At 45.3% G+C, this 15,311-nt stretch overlaps 1 protein-coding gene across 2 annotated transcripts in view; it reads left to right on the top strand.

Annotated features, from left to right (window-relative positions):
• The window catches only part of hoxc4a (homeobox C4a), a 51,990-nt gene that overhangs the window by 24,685 nt on the left and 11,994 nt on the right, over nt 1-15,311 (top strand). For both annotated transcript variants that reach the window (XM_088915527.1, XM_088915522.1), the window contains one exon: nt 13,563-13,605. The gene's annotated coding sequence lies outside the window, so the exon portion shown is untranslated. The remainder of the gene's footprint in view (nt 1-13,562; nt 13,606-15,311) is intronic.

The following is a 15,311-nucleotide window of genomic DNA, read 5'->3' as shown; positions in this document are numbered from 1 at the left end:
CCTCCAGCCTCCTCCGAGCCGTGCGACCGTCTGCTCTGCGGCCACCAGCAGGGACAGAAACCGAATAACAGAAACGGCAGGTCGTGTCTTGGCTGTGTCCTCGCTGGCAGCACAGCGTCGAGAACCGCGCCCGGCCGGGGCCTCTGGGGAGAGAGAGAGAGAGGGTGCGAATGGCCGGAGATAGTCTGTGTAAACTTGTCGAGTTTGCGAGCGGTGTGTCCGCAAATAAAATGGAGCTCTTAGCACCTGTATTGGAGGTGCTGATAACGGTAAGTGCGGTGGGGACAGCTGGTGGTGTTGTTGCGGCGGTCGCTTGAGAAGGTGTGCGAGGGAGGAGGAGGGGGAGAGGGGGCGCGTTTCTCCCCGTATCTGTGACATCACAAAGGTGGAATGTGGCGTTTGTTTGCATCAGTCAGTCGGGTCGTGGCGTTTTCTGCTGTTATAGAAACAAAACACACACACACAAAACCTTCGACTTTTAACCGTTGCGACAGTTTATTGTGAATTCCCCTTTAAAACGCGTGAAACACCTTTAACAAAACGCTTTCAGGACAGCAGAGGAAATTCAGTAATCCCGAGCTAAATTCGCAGACCAATCAAAACAGGACTTTTTTTTTCCCCCATTCGGACAAAATAGAGTTCTAAATGGGTAGATTTTAAAGGAAACGTCCCGGTCCACTGTCAGTCTGTCTGGAGAAGATTCCTCATTCCGCATTCATCAAGATTCATCACTTAATTGAACGGAGCCGTGTCTCATTCACTTCCGTTTTGAAATTGGGATAGTTTTTACTGTCCTTTCTCTTCTGTGACATCAAAGGTGACATTCTGAGAAAGCCGAAAGATTCCTGGAAAAAAAAAATACAGAAGTGTATTAGAATTCTGTTTCTTAAAAATCACTTACCATTTCATCACGTTTTACATAACGTGTAATTTTCAGTCTGAAATAATTATGAAGTGCCCCAAATGTCTAAAATAGCCTTACTAAAAGACATCTTGTCTAAAATACGAGTTTAAACATTCGGTAGCATTGGGCCCGATCTATAACCGACATTTTAAATTAAGCATGTAGGCCCTTAATTGAGAAATCAGACTTAGTCGAAAGAGTTTCTTAAGAACGTTAGTCAATATTTCAGCATCCACAGGTACTGATTCGTATGTTTGGCGAGTTTATTAACGATTGAGTTGTGTTTCGTAAGGTGTAATTGAGTTGGAAAAGACATCAAGAAAAGAGCGTAAATAACACAAGCGGATTTCCTAAGAAGAATAATGTGGAACTTAAAAGTCATGCCTTCATCTCCGTCTCCAGGTGATACCTGCAACAACAAAACGACAACAATTATTAAATCATAGTAACATTTGATTTATATAGCGCCTTCCGTGGCGCCTCATGCTAAGGCGTTGTAAAAGTTTTATTTTTACTTTCCCATTAGGCACCGTTCACGATTTATTGGAAATGTAAAGGAAAGCATGACCACAAGCGCGCTTGTTAGCACCTCCACTTGTAAAAGACTTTTATTTGAGACCAAAGACTATGAAAAAAGGCTGTTAGACCTCGATTCGGAAACGGGGGTTAAAGTATCCAACTTGAAAACTGTAATCCCACGCAATAACGAGGATCTAAGTAACATTAAAACATGCATTCGAATAATTCAAAGAATTGTTTTTAATTTGAATAATTAGCACGGCCTTATTACGGGCGGAGGTTACTTATATATCTATTCATTTTATTAATTCATTCAATTCATAAATTCATTTTATTGTACGCGGATGCGCATCAGACTTTCATACGAGTTACTTAAAGCTTAATTACCCGGTGTTGGTGCATTTGGACATAATTAAACCTGAAGAACAATGTGAGAGGTATGGTTCTTTATTAATAATTAATTTACAGAAATACACAATTAGTTTGGCCATACACAGACCATAGCTCAAATTTAATGTAGTGTACCTATCAATAATGTATTAATCCGTAAAATGAATCAGTCAACAACTGAGTTAAAAAGCGCCATGCGGTTAAATTAAGAAAGATTGATATTACAGGAGCGAGTCCGCATTCTTACACTAGTATTATGAATTCCACTACGATTAGTACAGTTAAAGATACTACTAAAATAAATTTCTCCTACAAAACAGTACTCTAATTGGCAAAATCATAATACAACTAGACTAATCTTATAGTAGGAAAATGCAAATAATGCAATAAGTTTTAATTTCCTCCTTTAATAGAGTGTTTGTAGTAATTTCGCATGTCTTAATTTATTAGTTTTACAGTCTCTTGTAGTTGTTTTTTAATCCTCTGTGAACATATAAGCGCAGGCAAATACTAAAATCTGCCAGATTTGTTAGAATATTATTTATGTAGCTGGATTATTTCATACGTGTTTCAAGGTGCGCGTTCGTGTAATGTTTATTAACTGCTGTTTACTCTGTTCTGCGAGTGGAGCACGATTCAATGGTGGTATTAAATGGTTTACAAAATATGACACATTTATACGCTCGTTTCAACAGCTGTGAGATATAATTTCATTAACGATGTGTAGATTTTGAAAATTCAGAAAAGAGAGGAGCTCCAGATTTCGTTGAAAACTGCTCATGTGGAGTGCTTCAGTTTGTTTAGGTGTGTGCTAAAGTTGTTTTCGGTTTCGGTAGACTTCCATTTGAACAAAAATATTTTTTTCTCAATAAATCCATTCGGAACTTTCTGGTTTTGATTACAATGACTATTGGTTAACGTCCAATCACTGATAGAACGAGATATGATAGTTGCCGGTTTTCGATGCATTATGGTTGTGATTCAAAACAGAGGGAATGTAACTGTGTCTTTAATGTTTTGAAATAAAACATTTATTAACACGGTAAAAGGTTGGCTTCCTCTGGCTACTGAAAACTGTTTTTCACATCTAAGCAGTTCCCAGTATCTACACATACAAACTTTCATTCTTTAAACTCTATGGATTTTATTAACCACATTATTGCCAATTACACGTAATGGTAATCGAGCACATCAATTTATTAAGGTATGGTAAAGAGCCTTTTCCTTTTCTATATTAGGGGTATGCACTTATGGGGTAGATGATATTATTATCTTATAAATCTATATATATATCATATATATTATATATTTATATTCATATTCACATGCTGCTTGCTGCTTCTCTGCTTTGGTGATCTCCCGGGTGCCTATAATTTGTTATGTTGCTACATATACAAAAATGTCAGATTAAAGGATATCAGTGACGGCCCTTGTCTCGTTATAACAACTAGTGCTGGAGGAAAGGCTCACGAGAAAAGAGAAAGCAGCCACGAGCTCCTTGCCCTCGGGCCCTCCCGCGCCTCCGATCAGACACGTGACCCAAGCGAGGGGCGGGGTCACCCGCGGTTACCGCTGGGCTGGTCTCGCCACGAGGTCGGCGTCTTTAGTTCACCCCGAAAACAACGTGTGTTCAATAATTTTTTTTTTTATTTCCTTCTATAGTGTTCCGCTTGTAAGGACTATTTTAAATGGTATTGTTCTTTCTACAAAAGCGCGAGCAATATTGGACTTCATAGTCAAAGATTTCAACCTACCGTTGGCTGAAGCTCGAAGATTGTTCTAGACGGTTTAAAATGTGACGGAAGCTGGGACAAAATGCCGTTACGATTGGTCTGAGGGCGGGAAGGGGCAGGTTTTGTCAGTCCCGTTTCCATTTCCGATCCCCAAAACACACGGCCAGCAGGTTGTCCGTTCCGAGGCTTTTCCAACGCTGCGCGCTTAACGAGCAGGTCCCGGGTGTTTCCGAAGGGAAGCTGAAGCCTCCCACACTGAGATCCTCTCCGAACAGGCGGGCTTTTCCATATATGAACGGGGCATTCTTGAAACCGCGCTTGGTTATAGCTTAACTAAGGCAAAGGTAGTGCGGTCATGCGAAAGCGCATAGCGTTGGAGAGCCCGTCTCTCTGCCCGGTGTTATTAGCTATTCTGAGCGGGATAAGTGTTAGTCAGCTGTAGTCTAGGAGTAGAGGACTGGAGAGCCGGAAGACGAAGAGAGACGTTTGGAGTCGTACCTAGGTCACAGCTCTGCTGGGATGATAAGTCGGTCTCAGTCACAGACAGAGGGGGCGCCACTTCAACTACGGAAAACGGAATCATGTTTTTGGTCCTTACATTAGCACCAGCACACATTCGGGTGGAGATGGTCCGAAACACAACTCCTGCGTGTCCATAAGGAAGACATTTTGCTCTAAATTGTTAAAACAACCTAAAAAGCCGTTCAGTTATTATTGCGCACACATTAAAAATATTTGCGTTTAGCTTTTGCCATTCGACGGTTTTGCAAAGTTTCATCCCCCCCCCCCCCCCTTCCTCTTCCTGAGGAAAGAGCGGGGTCATGGCGAGCAGAAAACGGGATGGGGAAAATGACGTCAGGCCCACCGTTACCCCGTGCACTAGCTGGAGCACTTACATCCTGGCACTGCAGAATGGTTTGTAAACCCTAATGAGAAATAATGGGCTGAGAGCGCAATAAATTACTGGATTTGCTGACGTCGAAGATGGTGGCGGTGGGAGTAGTGTGTGTGTGTGTGAGAGAGAGAGGGGGGGTTGGGGGCTATTGGTGGTACCCTTTTCCTCGTGGCCACAGAGCCACGCTTTCAGCACAGGGGCGCGTGAGATTTACCGCAGCCGGCCTCGTGTCTTCAAGAACAGATTCCACCTCTCCCCGCGCGCTCCACCCTTCTGGTGCGTCTTCTTCTGCCGCCTCAGATCCGACTGTGAGTTTCCCTAGAGAAGACACGAGGAGTACCTGTGTTATTTCCAAATGCTGCATCAAAGCTCGCTTGTTTACGCCGTAATTCCTATGTATCTTAAAAGTATAATGCCTGTTGTGAATGGTGCCCGATTCCTGAGTTCTGTGGTGCAGCGCTTTGCGTTTTGTTTATGAAAGACCCAGTCTAAAATAGAATTCATCACTAATACAGCCGAATGCCCAGGGTGGACCTAGAAACCTATTCAGCATGTCTCTTATACAACCTATGAATGATAAATGACACTTGTTTTGCTCTTTTCTCAGCACAAAATACTACACGGGCTAAAACAATAACAGCTACCACAGTGATACCCAACTTTAAAAAAAATCAGGACTTTTTAGCTTTCGACCGGCTAGATGTTCCAAGTTCAACTTTGCGCCTTAAAAGGAACTGAGAGAAAACTGCAGAAAACTATAACCCCCGTGTGTGCGCTTGATGTAATCAAGAAGGGGGGGTTAACATACTCGAAACGTCGGGAATCTCCAGCTCGGGGAGAGAACAAGGTGTCAGAGGCGAGAGAAGGACGAGCCGAGAAACACGACCTCCATCAGCTACAGCTGTGCAGCAGATGCCTCACTGGACTGGACTCCGTTGTTTTTCCTTGTAGGCGCTGCCTGTACTTTGGCGAATCTCAGCCTCGGTGGGGGAACAGGTCACGAGGAAATAACAAAACACAACCGCCCCCACTCCCCGCTCTCTAAGAAGAGGCCAGAGTAGATAAAGAATCTGCCCGTAAGGGGGCGCTGTCGGGAACACGAGTCCGCAGTGCAAGGACAGGGTTCAACAGAACTGGGAAAGACGCTCAGTCAAACGGCAGCTTCCGCTAGGCGGAGAGGCGCGGTCATTTTCAATATGTAAGCGTTTCTGAAGCTGTCCTGCTCAGGCAATTCCTTCTGCAAAGATCTCTGCTCGGATACCGACCCTTTCACTCACACACACACACGTGGAAGCGAGTGGTTAGCATACTGGAGGCTCAGATGACAATCTCGGCTATAAAAAAATCTGCTGAATAAAAGATGTGCGTTTCTTAGCGCCCTGTGCGCATGTTCTCCTTGCAGCTGCGATCGTCTGCACGGCGAAACCGTCACGGGTCCCGCCGACACGCGTGGCTTTTGGCTCCCGGTGTTGCTGCAGCACGTTGCTTTGGCAGCCGACGCCTGTGGGCTCGCTCCTGTCCACCGCCGCCTCTTGGCTCTCGGTCGTCCCATGATCCTCCAGTTGCATGCCCCCTCGCTCCTCTCCTCACCCGTCCCAGCACAGGGGTCGTCCTCGTTACTGGACGTTTGCGTGCTCCCGGGGAAACTGGAGCTGACGTGCTCGGTTTAGGGATAGGGACGTGTGCGGCGGGGGTGAGATTAGCTAGACGCCGATGTCCTTGGGGAAAAGGGTGTTTGTGTGTCTCCTCCTCGCTGCGTGTGTACTGCTCGTGGTTCCGCTCTTCAGAGACGATAACAGAGGCTCCTCCTGTACGAGATGTGTCCAGTCCTCGCTAAGCTTCGTTTGTTTGTTTTTTTTCTTTGCTGAATGTGTTTTGCGCAGCAGTGAATCACGACAAATGCGACAGGCCGTGGTCTCGAGTCCCGTCCATACCCTGGGAATCCCACCGAGATTCGATATTTGCATGACAGTTTCCGTTTGCATTTCCGAGCCGTGTCGAGTAACAGGTCCACTTAACCTGGGGTATGAAAGACAAGTTCTATACCCGCGCTACCTAGAGCAGTGAGATGAGGAATCGTGTCTGGGGGCCACCTGTGCGTGTTTATGAAATCCCCGGCTTTGGACGTTCTTGGCTGGCGGTGTTGTTGGGGCTGTGCTGTGGGCCCAAGGCTTCTTTGAGGTGACAGACGTGGGCCTCCACACGCTGGCCGTTCCCTACTGCTGTGGGCTGTGTGGGGGCTTCAGCGTGGGCTATCTATGTCCCTGTGGGCTCTAACCACCCGAGTCTCGGATCAGGGGAATCGCCGAAGCCCTGCTCAACAACAGCAGTGCTAACGCAGGAGACACGTCGCCGATGACGTGATCAATGCATAGTTTACCATCGGAGTAAACATTTACTCATGCTTAAAGGGCTGCTGGAACATTGTCAGTGGATATCAGCCAGATCTTACAAGAGTGATGTATTATTGGCTGGCTGAGGCACGATCGTGGCACACTGCCACTCCCTGAGCTTTGTGTTTTAAACACAGAAAAACCGAAGCGCAGCATGGGAGATCCTTTAATTCTGCTCAGAAACGATTTCCCCTTCTGTGATTGTGGCACCTTTCTGTAGCTGGAATTACGTCCCCTTTTGAATCCTGCGCGGGTTCGTGAACGGCTTGGCAGAACACGTATTGACGCGGCTGGCTGGCATTCAGCAGGCTGTAAGAGCCACGCTTTCATTGTGGCCGGTATCAACTGGACTCGTTGTAAAGGCGCTTTGAGATTGCGCTCGCCACGGGGGGGGTGGGGAGGATAAAAAAAAAATGTTCTTTGTCGTAAAATATCACAGGATCGCTTGGTTAAATCACGATTGATTTCCCTGGTGACTCGAACCCGGCGTGTAAAGGAGGTTGAGGAACAAAGCGGTGAGAAGGAAGCTGTACACCACATGTCCCAAGCACAGGGCCCTATTACGCTGTGTCGTGCAGGATGACTCGATTCGCGCCGACATGGCTGTGCCTGTGACCCCCCTCGCGCGCTCCTCACCGCAGCGCGCGCGCGTGCCACCGAGGCCGTGCCGGGGCTCCGGGGGGCGCCGCGAGTCCCGGCTTGACTGTCCCTTTCTGTCTTCCTGTCAATTAGCGGAGGAAACAGACGGCTGTACTCTCGCCCCCTCCCGCACCCCCCCCAAAACATCACCCGTGCTGTTAGCACACGGGGAAAGCACTGCGGAAGCATTCGCTTTTAATCTCACTTTCTGGTTTATTTTAAAACACACCGATTCTTCGGAACGGTCTTTGCAAGGATTTGTCTTTAGTCAAACGTCAGCGTGAGGGGTTTCGTGTTTGCCTTGTTTCTTCCGTGGCTGGCGTGACTACAGTAACGTGCTCTGCACACAACGCGATCTGTCACTGGAAGGTAATCGAGTCGGTAAAAACCGACATGAAGTTTGCGTCAACAGTCTCGGTCTTGCAAAGGCCTGTATGTGACCAGCAGAAAATGTATTTGAACAAAATGAGGGAGACATTGAATCTCAGGATAATTGACCATTCGTTTTCTTTCTCGTCATGAAGAGCAGGAAGAGTACTCGCATTGTTACAGGGCCTGTGGGTACAGCAATGACTGTGAATCGAGCCGTATGTAGTTTTGTATCTATGTTGCTGTGTTGACTTCACGGGTCTTTTTTAACGAAGAAAAATAGTTTAACTTACAAAGAACAGGTTGCAACCGGATGTAATATCCGTGTTTATCCGCATGCGTTGGTATTATCGCCTAACAATCATAATATATTCCTAATAAAATATTACAGGAACTATTTTTAGCGTAAATGATTTTTGCCTTCGCGCGGCAGTCTCTGAATGTGGAGCCAGGATGGTTTGGGCCGATTTCGTGCCGAGGAACAAATCAGTCCCAGAGAACACAGTAATGTGTAGCAGTCGTGATCTTCAGAGGCGTTCGGTCAGGCCTCACATTACTGTAATAAAGATCGGCCTGCGCCCTGCTCAATGGGCTCAATGAGTTCCTACCGGCGACAACCCCGGGCATCGCCAACCTGAGAGTAGCTGCCACCTCATGAAAGGTATTGGGAAACCCGCCCTCTCAGAACAGTATAAGCCCCGTCTCCGCCATGACATTAACTGCCCCGGCCTTCTGTCTCTCGTTGTTGGTGTGGTTATTATCTAAACAAATTCACATCTTCCAAAAAGAAAAAAAAAAGACAACCCTGCCAAGGTGCTTAGAAAGCCAAAATTAATTTCTCCTTTTTTTTTTACTCCCAGTGTGGCCTTTTAGCAAGACTGCAATCTTTCTCTCTCTGAATGCAGCGACTTGCTCCAGAATTGTGCTCTCGCGTCCCGTTGTGAAAAGTGTTGTCGTGTCGTTTGTTACCTTTACAGTAAAAACGGCGGTTCACCTCTTCCCTTGGGCAGAGAGGAGGGGTAAGAATGAACTCAAGCCCATAGGAAGCGTCCGTAAACGTCATTCCATCGTCTGTCTGTCAGTACATCTACTATTTAGTTGATATGGATTTTTAAAAAATATATATATATATTTTTGTATTGCTCAGGGTGTTCTGCTGCGAGTGATGTATTTTTATTTTCAGGTTTTGTAAGACGTGATTTAAAAGAAGGTGGGCTGTGGAAATCAATGTGTTATCTAATGTATGTAAACATTCAAGTTTTTTTTAAAAAAAAATTATGTTATCTGCGGCTCCCTGGTAATTGGGATAAAAACGCTCCACCTTTTAAATGTATTAACTGTAAGAAGCCTGTAAAGAGATCCCTTTTATAGTGGAGAATGTCTGAAATCAACGTGAACATAATGGTGTCAGACCAGAATTCAGGATTCATTATTTTTTGCTGGCTACATAAAAATATGCATTCGAGTTGACTTGTGAACAGGACGGCGAGTCAGTACCACCCCACTTTCCCCATTAGGGCAAATAACTGGGCAGGAAAACCGACACTCGACACTAGCTGCAGCTCAGTGCTGTGCTCTGTCCAGCGAAATTCCTTATTTTCGTAACAGTAACTGTGCTCTGTCACCGAATCTTAATTAGATCCAGATTAAGGAAGTGAAATATGTCTTCTTCTTTTTAAAAAAAAAAACCCAACATATTCATTGGGAATTCCGGTGAAAGTGTGTGACTAATGTGCTGGTGCTGGAATTCAGGAGGGATTTGCATAGACTGGGGTAACCTGATATTCCCCTACGATGACTTCCTTCAGATGACTTATTTTGCTATCTCAGCTGGACAAGTGCTGTAGTGAGTACAGCGCAGTACCCAGCTGGGGAGCAGAGCATATCTCCTGACTTCCATTTTGCCTGGCTTCGTAATGACTTTATTGTCGCAGTTAATGCCTTAATTGACAGCAATGATGACTTAATTGGTGTAATTCACGCTATGATATGGAACCTACAGCCCCCTGTACTTCTGAGACCAGGAGGCATGAATCACTCACCTAACCCATTCTGAATGAAGGGTCTCCCCCATTAATTCAATTGATTATTGCAAAGACTGGCCACCAGCTCGACCCTCTCATTGAAAGCCATGGTCCATGTTACCGGTTCTTTTTTGATGCCCTCATCCTCCTTTTTAAAAACTGGCCTGGTTGTAGCCGTTGTGGTTCGGGAGAAGCCCAGTCTTGCAGATTGGCCTTCACCTCCGGTTTTAGCAAGACGTGGCGCAGGCTGGTCTGCGGGGACCGCGTCGAGCTCTCGGAAGCTGCAGGCCTGTTCCCGATTTCAGCTGAAAATGGCTGCCGGCTCGCTCCAGTAACGGGCAGAGGGGTGCAGGCGGGGGCGCACACGTTTGGACACTGACGGGCAGCAGGGGGGGACCCACGCCTTGTTCCTGAGCTGTGGCCTGGGTTGAGGGTCCGACACCCTGCACAAGCAGTGACCAAGGACCCAGCCCGCATGGGCTTCCCACCTGCCGGCGGATCACCGGCACGGAAGGGGAGCCCCCGGAATCTGTCATGAGACGGCTCTCCCAAAGGGCATCCGGACGCCATCCCAGCCAGTCAACCGGCTAATTCAGCGAGATCCTCCCAAATCCCCCGGTTTACGGTTTCTGCACAGATCAGTTAAGAAGGTGCCATGCGGGATTTTCCCAACGCTGCTCCGCGCCCAGTCTTATTTATGGCCTGCGAGCGGACGCGTTCCCCTGATCGCCCCACGCAAACGGCTCGTTTTTCAATCAGCGAAGTATAGCATATTATTTAACACTTAAATATTTATTTAGCGGTAATGCTAAAGTTTAATCTTTCCGGACAGAACTAAGTCCCCCCTGATGCTTATTCTCAAAGAAGTGAACATATCTCTCTGGGCCTTTCGCCTGTAACTCTCCCGAGATGACAAATCAAGATCCATCGATTATTTTATGTTGGCAGTGTAAAGGGCTATATTTTACTTTAAGCACACCCCTAAGGATTATCGTGTCACATTCCTTGTATGTAGCAAACCCTAAATTTACATTCCTGCAGAACCATTTCCCAGCCTGCTCATCGCGGTGGCAGGGACTCGTAAACGATTAAGCTCAGCTGACCTACAAACCATTGCTGCAAAGGTCTTTATGTGTGAACAACTATTTCACAATCACCTGTGTGCTTTTATTATTTAAATATAATGATAGGAATATCCTAACATAATAGGATTGTCACAAAATCTCCTTCTTCTTTTGGGGCTGCATGTAATATGTGAGACGTAGTTTTCACACAGATTGAATACAGGGGGAATCGAATGGGTACACACATGATGCAATGTGTTGCCGAGCAGCAGGACGATGCGAGTTTAGGGGGTGAGGAGGGAAAGGGGTGCAGGAACTACTGGACCCGGTCTCCCCCTGCCACCCCAGGGAGATAGGATGTCGGTGTCTGTGGAGGGCCTCTCCTGCCAAGGTGCACCTTGACAGACACTGAAGGCTTCCCTGCCGAGCCCATTGCGTGGCCGAACTTGAAAGAGGCCCAGGCTCGCGGGGTCCCACGCGTGGACCCCAAAAAGCGTTCGGCGGCTAGCTCCTTTCATCGTCATCTCGCCCACTTCCGGTTCTAAACATAATCGTCAGATTAAAAGAGCGGTCCACGGGACTTCACAGCCGAACCTAAAGGGGTGTAAGGCCAGGGGAGACACCCATGGATTTGGGTTATTAGGATGGGTGGGATATCCCACCCCCCCCAACCATATTGGTATCGTCCATTTTCCGGGGTCCGGTACACGTGAATGAAACGAGACAACGAGGTAACAATGAGTTGCAACACCTACAGGCGACGCTATGTGGGTGTGTGTGTGTGGGGGGGGGTTATAGACCTCGTTTACAGCACGGTATTCAATCGCTCAGTAATGTTTGGGATAATATCAATCTGTTAACAGATTTATAAAAGAGGCGGTTCCTGTAAAATATTGTCCTGGGATATCTGGGCACTGGGTGGGTGTCCTTCAGTCCTTTCTCTTCAGAGAAGCAACAGCCAGATAACTTGAAATGCCCAAACTGTTGCGACGCAGGACGCAGAGGAGAAGTAAAGATGAACCCCCGTTTTAATGTCTGGCTGCCGCTTTTTCCAGCCGGCACGTGTCGTACTGCTTCCCAAGTCTGGTTTTACAGATGCCTTACAATGCCAGGAATATCTCGCGAATGAGGAATACTCGAAACGGATATGAAACCACGTGTAGGCACAGGAGAACTTATTGTCTTACAGGAGGAGTAGACCCAATAGGAAGTGAACAGCACATGAATTCTACTTTTCCACACGTCGCTTGTGTAAGCTCCACGTGTTGGCCATTTCCTCCTCCCGAATAAGTCAAACGAAGAAAGCAGTGAAACCACACAACCCCTTTAGCACAATCACCGTGTAACTGCGCACAGGCCGGACTGCGCTCATAAACACATAAACAGATACACAGCATAAACATTTGTATACAAGAAAGCTGCTGTTTCAGAGAAATAACAAAAAAAAATGGATGAGGTAAATAGATACTAGCCGAGACTATTACAGTAATATTTACAGATAAATAGAATTAATCACTCGTTTTCTCTGTGCTGTTTGTTTTCCTTCGAAAAGTCGTAAGTTAAGACTTGTCAAATTGTCAAAGAATTATATAATAGGTTACATTTCACCGTCCGCATTTTTCAGCTCCGAGTTTTACAGAACAGAGGAAAACGGACACAAATCCCTTTCGATAAATACACCAGTCACAGCATCGAAATTTTAAAACATTAAATCAGTGCTAGAAAGATCTATCCATCCTTAGATACTGGACAGACATTGAGATGCATTAGCTATACTCAGTTTCTAATGAAGAGTAACTTACATAGCCACACGTAAATTAACAAATTAGTATTGCCCTACCGAAAACTTAAAAAGAGGATTTCGTTCGCTTTAAATATTTGTATTGTAGTTATTTGTGGTAAAATATCATATCATGCACGTACAAACGAAGGAATTTTTGTTCTGGGTTTTTTGTTAATCGGTATGAATATTTCGATTGCTCATATTTTGCAACATGGTGCCAAAACATACAAGAAATGGACATTATTAAGTATTAACATTTAATATAATATAATTACTAATAATTAACACCCATGGTTATGACTTTGCCTTTTAAGTGTATGTGTGCGCTTAATGTGACTTACAACAGACGAAGAAGCATTCATTATCATCGCTTCTATTACTTGGTTTAGTGAATTAAATTATTTCAAACGTTAAACATCGGTGTTAAAAAAAATTCCTTTTAAATACTTGCCGTAATCCCGGTCTCATGTTTAACGATATAAATACTTTGCCCTGGGTATAAACAATAGACAACAATATGATTTGGCAAGAGGTTTGGCCTGCAGGACTCTGCTTAAATTCTATTTCTATCGCACAAATAATACGACTGCACAAGGTCATTTCGGGTGTGTTTCACTTGCACCGGCATTTCTTCGCGTCTGCTTTGTGAAAATAATGTGCACTCTTGATTTTTTTTTCTTCCTTTGCGACATACAAGGCGCCATCTCACGACAAACACGAATCGAAAATTGTGCGGTTAAGAGAGAGACAGCAGATACGCTGCAGGGCTGCGAAGGTTTTAAGACGCTGTTTTAGAACGAGCCTGTTCTCGAACGCATCCTAATTCCGGTCTCTTTGTTACGTCCACAGCTGTGAAGAAGAGGGGGGTGAAATGTCGGACGTGACAGAAGCAGTAAGTGATATTTTTGTCTCTTTCTTTGGGGTTGGCTGTTCTGTTACCTGTTCCTGTATGTACCCCCCCCCCCCCCGCCGTCTCGCTCCACGGCTCGTGGTGATTTTGCAAGTCAACACAGAGGGCAGTGTTCTCTGACAATCGAGAGAATCCCAGTCAAGATCGCACAGGGCGCCGGAGCTCGGGCGCTACATTGCGGGATAATTTGCAGATCTTTTTTGTTTTATCTACAGTGTGCAAAAAAAAGTCAGGCTTGGCAAGGCTAAAGACCTCCCCTTTCCCTAACCGACAACCCAAGATTTACGCCTAAAAACCTAGGCTCAGCAAAGCCGTATTGTGAGACATTAAAACATAGCAGGTTAAATATAAATCACTGAAGGCTTTTCGCAGTTCATTTGCTGGTATTAATTGTGAATCCCAGGCTATGCAAAACTCCAGATGCTCACTGCGAACCGCAACTGTATGTTTGTCCTGGAGTCACAGTGTTGGCTCGCGTTTGAAATAGAAAAGACGAGCTGGTTTTGACCAGCCAGGGTTTGACAAAAACATCTGTTACACTAATGTGCAAAACTAAGTTTCCGAGCCCGGCACCTGCAGTAACACGGAGTTTTCCCCGATAAGCAGTACAGCCTTTATGGGCGGAAACAGTGCTTCTGAACCCCATGTGTCCTTTTGGTAGGATGTTATTGTGCAGGGAGGGGTGCTCTTCGCCGCCAATGCTCTGCAATGTTTTAATGTGCCACTTTGCTTGTGTTTCTAGTTTGCATCCTTGCGTGTAGGACAGTGTGCATCGCAGAAATTGTATTCAAATAAGACGTCATTGCTTAAAAAGAGAAACGGAACTTCTCGTGTCGGAAATCATTATCATTATTATTATTATAGTCAGCAGATCAGAGAATCAGATATTTGCCAAGTGAGGATTTAAGCATAAAAACGATCCTCTCATTGGTAATCACGTCCAGAAATAAGAAGCATCATCTGCACAGCTGCACCGATACTCTCATCAGTCGGCTCACATACTGTATATTATTTTAAGGGCAGTTCAATATAGTCCCATATATACATATAGATATATATGCAATACATAGTAGTTCAGGTGGGTAGCTGCGTCAGCATGCGTAGGCTGCAAAGGAACAAGTAATTGGTTTATTCCATGCTGAAAAAAAGAAGAAAGAGAACACAACGTTTCGGCCGTGGAGCCTTCTTCAGGTATGGCTCTTCATATATATTGCATACATATATATATGTATGCAATACATATATAGCAATATAGTCCCATATATATATGAAATTTTTTTATAACAGTATAGCCCCAGATGTATAGCAATACACTCTGATACATACACATAAAGCAATGCAGACCCATATATACATATATCCATATAGCACTATATATATGCTTACAGTACAACGGAGATACGGGACTTTCTACCTGTCATTCGCATGACGTGTGTGTGTCTAACTTAGCACACGGGTGACTAAAGTATTTAAGTGGCCTCATAAATGGTGATAGAGCAGTTTAAAGACCCTGTTCCACTTGAAATCTCGCGAGCTCCAGAATCAATATCGCTTATTTTCCTATTTATTATGTAGAAATTAATGTGTTGGTCGGATACAGGCTCATGTCAATTTGACACAGTTCCCCGTACCGTCCATCTCTCTCTTCCTATCGTCTTGTGATAGATCAGTCGATTGTTTGATCGATT

Source organism: Atractosteus spatula, chromosome 1, assembly GCF_055471065.1.
Source record: "Atractosteus spatula isolate fAtrSpa1 chromosome 1, fAtrSpa1.hap1, whole genome shotgun sequence".
NCBI lineage: Eukaryota > Metazoa > Chordata > Actinopteri > Semionotiformes > Lepisosteidae > Atractosteus > Atractosteus spatula.
This window is presented reverse-complemented; position numbering and strand designations above follow the sequence as displayed.